Source organism: Elephas maximus, chromosome 1 (genome assembly GCF_024166365.1).
Source record: "Elephas maximus indicus isolate mEleMax1 chromosome 1, mEleMax1 primary haplotype, whole genome shotgun sequence".
In the NCBI taxonomy this organism is placed as follows: Eukaryota; Metazoa; Chordata; class Mammalia; order Proboscidea; family Elephantidae; genus Elephas; species Elephas maximus.
Genome location: NC_064819.1, coordinates 107,874,604 through 107,883,299, shown reverse-complemented (window position 1 = coordinate 107,883,299; position 8,696 = coordinate 107,874,604).

Here is an 8,696-nt window from a genome sequence, read left to right as displayed (position 1 = left end):
CCTGGAGGAGGGGTTTACTGGCAGATATTCAGAAAATGAATGTGCAGGAAAGTGGGGATTCCTAAGAGTTGGGACTAGAGTGTTCTAGAAAAGGACAGTTACTGTTCAGGTCTAAGATCAAAGTCAGAAATGAGCCTCCTGTGTTTAGTAGCTCCTCCCCCCCAAAAAAGGCCACCATTAAGGCAGGTTTAGGAGGACCCTAAAGTCATCAGACTGTCAGCCCATCTTTGATCCCAAAGATCTCCAAAGACAGTCACTAAGTTGTACCATGAAGCAGAAATGAAAGCCAAGGGTGATTAGTATCAGCTTGGGAGCTCTCAGAATCCCTGGGTGGTACAAATGATTAACGCACTCTGCAGCTAACTGAAAGATTGGAGGTTTGAATCTACCCAGAAGTGCCTCAGAAGAAAGGCCTGGTGATCTACAGCAGAAATTTCACCCATTGAAAACCCTGTGGAGCACAGCTCTACTCTGACACACATGGAATCGCCATGAGTTAGAGCTGACTCAACAGCAAAAGGGGGCAAGGAGGGCTTTCCCCACCCAGACTTTACCAGTCACTTTTCCCAAGGATCTTTGGAGCCCTGGTGGCACAGTGGTTAAGAGCTTGGTGTGGTGAGGAAGGTATCAACAGGGGCTGGGACGGTGGGAGAGAATGAACCCAGGGCCATGGGAAGGAGGACTGGACAAGATTTGGTGACCAGCTGGAATAAGGGAATAGAGGAGAGAGAATAGTCAAGGATGGCTTTAAGGTTTTAAGCCTCAGTAACCCAGAGAAAGATGGGTCTCTGCCAGAGATAGGTGATTGGGAGGGGGTGTTCTTGAAAATCGAGGAAGTAAAACAAACCGTCTTTCCTAGATGATCTCTAAACAGAGGAGGGTATGTGTATTAGAAACAGTTTTGCAGAGATAGGAGCCTGATCTAAATGATGGCTTTTACATCAGGGGGCTTCTATCCCTAGTAGTGGATGGATTTTCAAAGATACCGGAACAGAAACAGTTGCTAAGAGACAAGTCACAGCACAGCCTAAAATAGCCCACTTCAGCTTCCCATCATTGCTCTTGTCCCCAAGGCTCTTTCCTCCCAGGGCACGAAATGGACTTTACCAGGGATCCCCCAGTGCCTCGGTAACCACTCATCTCAGCCCCGACTTTCTCAGCTCATATGCATATCCCTACACTTTTACATACACTGTCTCATTCTATCCTGACAGCAATGCTGTTAGAGACTAGAGCCATTACTATTCTCCCTATTTACAAATGAGGAAACAGGCCTAAAAAGGTTATGAGACTTGCCCGTGTCTTAGTTACCTAGTGCTGCTGTAAAAGAAATACCACAACAGGGTGGCTTTAACAAACAGAAATTTATATCCTCACAGTTCAGGAGGCTTGAAATCTGAATTCAGGGCACTGACTATAGGGGAGAGCTTTCTCTCTCTGTCAGCTCTTGGGGGAGGTCCTTGTCTCTTTTCAGCTTCTGTTCCTTGGCAGTCTTCATGTGGCCTGGCATCCATCTACCCCCATCTGTGGTTCCTTGCTTCTGTGCCCAATCTAAAAGTCTCAAAAGTCGTCGGTTTAAGACACACCCTATGGTCTCATTAACATAAGAAAGAAAACCCTATTCCCATATAGGATTACACCCACATATATAGGGGTTTGGAAACCCTGGTGGCGTAGAGGTTAAGTCCTACAGCTACTAACCAAAGGGTTGGAAGTTCGAATCCACCAGGTGCTCCCTGGAAACTCTATGGGGCAGTTCTGCTCTGACCTATAGGGTCGCTATAAGTTGGAATTGACTCAAAGGCACTGGGTTTGGGTTTTGGTATATAGGGGTTAGGTTTCCAGCACATATTTTGAGGGGACACAATTCAATCCATAAAACCAAGGTCATGCAACCAATCCTACTCAGTGACCAGATTCCAAATCCTGTTCATTTTACTTCACTTCACACCTCCACCTCAAGAGACCTCAGCAGACCTATAGATATCCCTTAGTGTCCACAGGGCATTAGTTTTCTCTCTGGGAGTCGTGGAATGGTAGGATAATGACTGGGTGTTGAGGAGGCAGTAAAAATGGACAATGGGGAATATGACAACATTATGTATAAGCACCAAATATCAGGGCTGGAAACATCCTTAGAGACCATTGAGTTATCTCCCACTGTTTACAAGGGAAACTGAGGCTCAGAAAGAAGGGGCTTGCCCATTGAATATCTCGGACATTATGCTACTCCCTTTGTTTAGTCATCTATTGCTGCATATAACAAATCACTCCAACAATTAGTGGCTCAAAACAACAATCACCTCATTATCTCTCTGGTTTCTGTGGTCAGGGATTCAGAAAGGGCTCAGCTGGGTGGTTCTAACTCTGTCTCTCGCATAGGGCGGTCAGTTAGTGGCTGAAGCTGGAATAGTAGGGGGCTGGAGCAGTGGGGGACTGGTATTTTTCTTCATATAGCCTCAGGTCCTCTCCAGGTGGTCTCTCCACCTGGACTAGCCTGGGCTTCCTCATAGCAAAATGACTTCCGGGCAATTAGACTGATTAATGGCAATTCAGATCTCCAAAGACAAGGGTCCCGAGAGAACCAGGTGAAACCTATATCACCTTTTATGATCTAGCCTCAGAAGTCACTCCCACCATAGTTACCAAAAAACCAAACCAAACACCCATTGTTGTCGAGTCAATTCTGACTCACAATGACCCTATAGGGCAGAGCAGAACTGCCAAGGAGTGGTTGGTGGATTCGAACCACTGATCTTTTTCTGGTTAGCAGCCCTGCTCTTAACCCCTGTGCCACCAGCGCTCCACCATAGCCATACCAAAAAAAAAAAAAAACCCAGTGCTGTTGAGTCTATTCCAGCTCATAGCAACCCTATAGGACAGAGTAGAACTGTCCCATAGAGTTTCCAAGGAGCACCTGGCAGATTTGAACTGCCGACCCTTTGGTTAGCAGCTGTAGCACTTAACCACTACGCCACCAGGGTTTCCACCATGGCCATAGCCTGCCTAAATTCAAGAGAAGAAAATGTAGATGCCCACCTCTCAACAGGAGGAATGTCAAAGGCACATTGTAAGTAGAGTATGTGGGATGGGAGATCTTGTGGCACCATCCTGGAAAATGCAATCAGCCACCCTTTGCACAATTGCCTAGATCGATAGCATGGCAAAAGGGAAAGACAGGCGTGGGTCAAACCAGGGCATCATCACTCACTAGCTCTGGGATCTTGGGCAAGTCACCTAATCCCTTGTACCCTCTCTTTCCTCATCTATAAAACCACCGATTCATGGTGTTGCCATCGAGTCAACTCTAACTCATGGCTACCCTACGTGTGTCATAGTAGAACTGCACACCATAGTGTTTTCAGTGACTATAATATTGGGTGGAAGGAGCCCTGGTGGCACAGTGGTTAAGTGCTTGGCTGCTAACTGAAAGGTTGGTTTGAACTGCTCTGCGGAGAAAGATGTGGCAATCTGCTTTCCTAAATGTTTCAGCCTGAGAAACCACATGGAGCAGTTCTACTCTATCCTGTAGGGTCACTATGAGTTGGAATCAACTCAACGGCAAGAGGGTTTTATACGGAAATCTTGGGTGGATTCAAACTGCCAACCTTTCTGTTAGCAGCCAAGCGGAAACCATCTGTACCACCCAGAGACCGTCTATAAAACAGGAATAATAATAATGCCTGTCTTGCAATGTTGTGGCAAAGATTAAATGGAAGGGCCAGGCCTATAAAAAGTTAATTTTTCCCCTTTCCAGATTATGAGAAAGCAGTGAACACACCACCATCCTAAATCCCTTACTCTACCCATGAAACAGACAGGGAAACTAAGACAAATAAGAGTGCAAATCAAATGCTAAAGAGCACAATGATGTGATGTGTTAAATCAAGAGCTGGGATTATAGCAGTAAACGAAATAAAGTGCCTGCCCTCATGGGCTTACAGTCTAGTCGGGGGAGCCAATCAGTACACAAATAAACTAACATATATGTTAGGTGGTGAGGAGTGGTGGAGTGGTATGGAGAAAAATAAAGCAGTGTAATGGAAATATGCCAGGAGTGGGAGGTGGACTTTTGTACAGGGTGATCAGGGAGGGCCTTTCTACTAAGATGAAATTTAAGCAGAACCTGAAATGAAGAAGTGAGCTATGAAAATAACATCCAGTCAGACAGAACTGCTAGTGCAAAGGTCCTGAGGCAGTGAAGATAACAAGTATAGACACATATATTTGAAGAGCTTTCAATAAAGGCGAACAGAAAAATGTAGTTGGAAGAGAATATGGGGTTGAGGGAGGTTATTTTAAGACAGGAGAGAGGTTGATGGAAATGATACACACTAATGATGCAGAAGAGATGAGGAGGACTGGTATGTCGTTACATGGGTGAGAAAGGGTGAGACCTAGTGCCCAGGTGGAGGAGTTTAAATAGATAAGAACACAGTGGTTCATCTATAGTAACAGGAGGGATGGCAGAGTATACGCAGACAGATGCAGGTAGGCGGTGGAAGCATGTGGAAATTCTCTTCAGATTGCTTCTATTTTCTCCCTGAAGTTGGAAGCAAGATTATCTGCAGAGTAAAGAGAAGGAAGGAGGGGCTGGTGGTTGAAGGAGAGAGGAGAAGTTAAAAATAACTGTGCAAGATGGTGAAAGAATGCACTATACTAAGGAAATGCAGAAGCATTGGTGGTCAACACAGAGGCTTTTGGGTCATGAATTTAAAGTGAGACCAGTCAGCATGGGTGTGTGTTTTTTCCAGCTATGTTCTTGGGTACAGGCTGGAGAAGTCAACGGAGTTAGGGTTTTGCTAGATGAAAATAATGGAGATAGATGAGGCTATATGAAAAGGACTGATGATAATGATAGATCATGGAATCCAGGCTGGGTGAGGAGGGGAGGGTGAATGTGGTGGGGTACAGGACAATGAAAAGGAGGTAGAATCAATGGGTAAGAGACAAGGCCAACTTATCCCTTAGGCACAGCACCTGAAGCCCACGATACTTTTCAAAGCAAGAAAACCAAACCCACTGCTGTTGAATTGCTTCCTACTCATAGTAACCCTATAGGACAGAGTACAACTGCCATACAGGGATTCCAAGGCTGCAAATCTTTATGAATCAGGCTGCCACATCTTTCTCCCCTGGAGTGCCTGATGGGTTCAAATTGCTGACCTTTTGGTTAGCACCTGAGTGCTTTAACCACTGTGCCAGCAGGATTCCTACAATACTTTTTTGTAATTTGGCTGTTAGGAGAGATCCCAGTGGGTAGTAGAATTGTTTGAGTCAGGGTTCTAGAGGGTGTGGGCTGGAAAGAGGGGAACTGGTGATAAGAAAGTGTGATGCTTAAAATTGAGATTATGAGCTATGTGAAGCTATTGGTAGTAGCAAAGTCTATGGTGTTACCATCCTTTTCAGTGGAGAAGAAGAAATCAAGGAAATGGTTTTATCAGTTATTTATTGCTGTATTAACAAATTACCTCAAAACTTAGTGGCTTAAAACAATCACCATTTCTCTGCAATATGGGCTGAGCTCTGCTGGGCAGTTTTTCTGTTCATCTTGCCCAGGCTCTCTTATGTGGCTAATGTCATCTGGAAGCTTGTATGGGCAATCCAATATGGCCTCACACATCTGGTGGTTAGTAGCTGGGACTGTCAGCCAGGATTCCTCAGTTCTCCTTCACTGGGCCTCTCATCCTGCAGTAGGCTAGACCAGGCTTCTTTACATGATGGTGGAAGTGTTCTAAGAAAACAAAGGTGAGAGCTGCAAGGTTTTCTTGAGGCCTAGGCTCTGGAACACATACAATGTCATTTCTGCCACAATCTATTAGTCAAAGCAAGTCATAAGGCCAGCCCTGGCTCAAGGGGTTGAGGAATAGATAACCACCTCTTGCTGGGAGGAGCAGCCAAGTCATTGCAAAGGGGAAAGCATAGTGGCCATCGTTGCACACAATCCATCACACTGAATATTGGGAGAATTGTCCATGTAGTACTGAATTATTAAGAATCACCAAGAATTTGACAGAAGTGGGGGTGAAGAGAGTGAGAAAAAGCCATCAGACAATATCACCCACCACCCACTCATGCTTGTTCAAAGAAACAAAGCAGAACATACCTCAGAAGTTTCAAAGCATGAGGGGGTAGTGAGTGATATAGTCTGATGCCATCAACTTCAAAAGCTTCAAATGTCTTTATTGTTTCATTAGCGAATTTCAATGAAAAGGAATTGTTCATTTATCACAACTTCTTTGACTCAGTCACTCACCTCTTCAGACTTTATTCTAAGGAAGGAATTGAAAATATGCAGAAAACCATATACAAGAAAATTGGTGGCATTATTGAATGTTTTGATCAAAATTCTATAGAAGAATCCTGATCAAAAGGTGAGAAATGCAGAACAAAATTTCAAATTATCATGGATTCCAGACTTTATGGAGCCATTGAGGCTGAATGAATCCCCAAAACTATTGCTCTGAAGTCTTCTTTAAACAGTAAAAATATCCCCCGAAGTCTTCTTTAAACAGTAGTTTCGCTTAATTAGTAAAGAACATCCGCTTTGAGCATGGCGTGCTTATAAAGAGCTATCTATACGGGATCAAACTGACAACGACTTGAAATGTTAGAAGGGGAGCTTAGGGGGCAGTGAATTTTTATTAACGTTGGAGGAATAATCTGGAGGAGAGTGAGAAAGGTTGCACAACTTGACCAACATAATCCACATCACTGAATTATATACATACAGAAACTGTTGAATTGGTGCATGTTTTGCTGTGTATATTTTCAAAAACAACAACAAATAAAATAAATTATTTAAAAAAAAAAGAAAGAAAATTGGTGGCATTACTATTTATCCAGGAGCTGTATTCCCAGTGTCTAGGATGATATCTGGCACATAATAGGTGCTCAACAAATATTTGTTAGGTAATCCTGGTGGTATACTGGTTAAGCTCTACTGCTGCTAACCAAAAGGTCAGCTGTTCGAATCTACCAGGTGCTCCTTGGAAACTCTATGGGACAGTTCTACTCTGTCCTATAGGGTGGCTATGAGTCGGAATCTAAATTTATAATGGCAGAAAAAGTAAACACAATGTAAATATCCAATAATGAGGGCTAGATTAAATAAATTATAGTGTTTGTATTTAATAGAATATGCAGCCATCTAAAATTACGCTTTTGAGGACATCAGGTAAGAACAGCTGGATAGGAAAAGAGACAAGTCAAATGGTAAGGTGATTTTATCAAGCTAGTAGGATTGTGGGTGATTTTCCCCTTTTTACTTTGTTGTATGAGTTCTTTAATGTTATTGAATTTCTTTTTAATAATAACAATAAAAGTTGTACATGTTCATTGAAAAAGGTGGAAATGCTGAAAAGTATCAATAAGAAAGAAAGAACCTGTAATTCCATCATCCACGGAAATCACTGCCAATACTGAGGTAGGTTCTGCTTTGTTTCTTTTTTCCCCACTTACCATAGCTTTTTTGACACCTTAGTCTTCAAAGAGGTGACTTTTTAATAGCTGCCTAATGTTGACATGCCATAAGCTAGTATTTAACCTACAGTCATTTTGGACATTACAGGTTGTTTGCAATTTTTCACTGTAAAAAAAAATTAAAACAAAATAAATAGTCAGATGGCATTATTCAAATTAAGTCTTCAGAGAAGTGATCAGAGTTGAGGGGAGGCTGGCTGGAGAGCTGGTGTGGGTATGGGTGTTATGGGCAATGGAGGCTGCAGGAAGAATTAGCCAAGGTGTTCTGTGGGAAGCTCCTCCCATGAGGTACCGACTCCTCCTTCTAATGTTTTAAACTTAGCCGTAAAAAAAAAAAAAAAAAAAAACCATTGCTGTCGAGTTGATTCCGACTCATAGTGACCTTATAGGACAGAGTAGAACTGCCTGATACGGTTTCCAAGCAGCGCCTGGTGGGTTCAAACTGCCGACCTTTACGTTAGCAACCGTGGCTCTTAACCACTTCGCCACCAAGGTTTCCGTTTTAAACTTAAAGATGGTGAAATCTTGATCTGAAGGAGCAGAGATGCATATTGGCTCTCGCATCTCAGGTGCGTAAGACATCTGCTCTTTTGTCCTGCTCAAGCAAGAAACCATGTTTCCCAGTCCTCGTCTTGCACAGATTTCTCTGAACCATTAGCTTCGTGGGGCTACTACTCCCCCACCCATCCCAACTCCCCCAGTCTGAGCTCCGGGTATGAGCAACTGAGGACTAGCCTGTGGCCAAGAACAGGATGTGATGGGGGTACAGAAGTGGGAACTTGGGGGCACGTTTACAGAGTCAGAGGGCGTTCCCTGTTCAGGGAGGCTTTCCCGTAGCGGTTGTGGAAAGGGCTAGAGTCGGAAAGATGGACTTGACAAAGGACGGAGGTATGGGGGTACGGAGCAGGCTGGGCATTTAGATAGCCAAGGGTCGATCCTGGAAGGCTGGGGATGGCAAAGAGGAGGGAAAGAAGCGGAGGACGCGAGGAGCAGACAGATGAAGCCATGATGAAGGCTTTACAAGCAGGCGAGGCGTGGGCTGGTGAGAGGAGGAGGGCAGGGAGCGGCAAGTGTGCTCTGAGTGTGCAAGGGATATAGATGAGAAGTGTGATGGGAATCGGACGGTGAGAGCGGAGGTGGGGCGTGGGATGAGGGGCGCGGGTGACAACAGCGGGCATGCGAAATCCGAGAATCACAGGGCCGCGCTCGTTTGG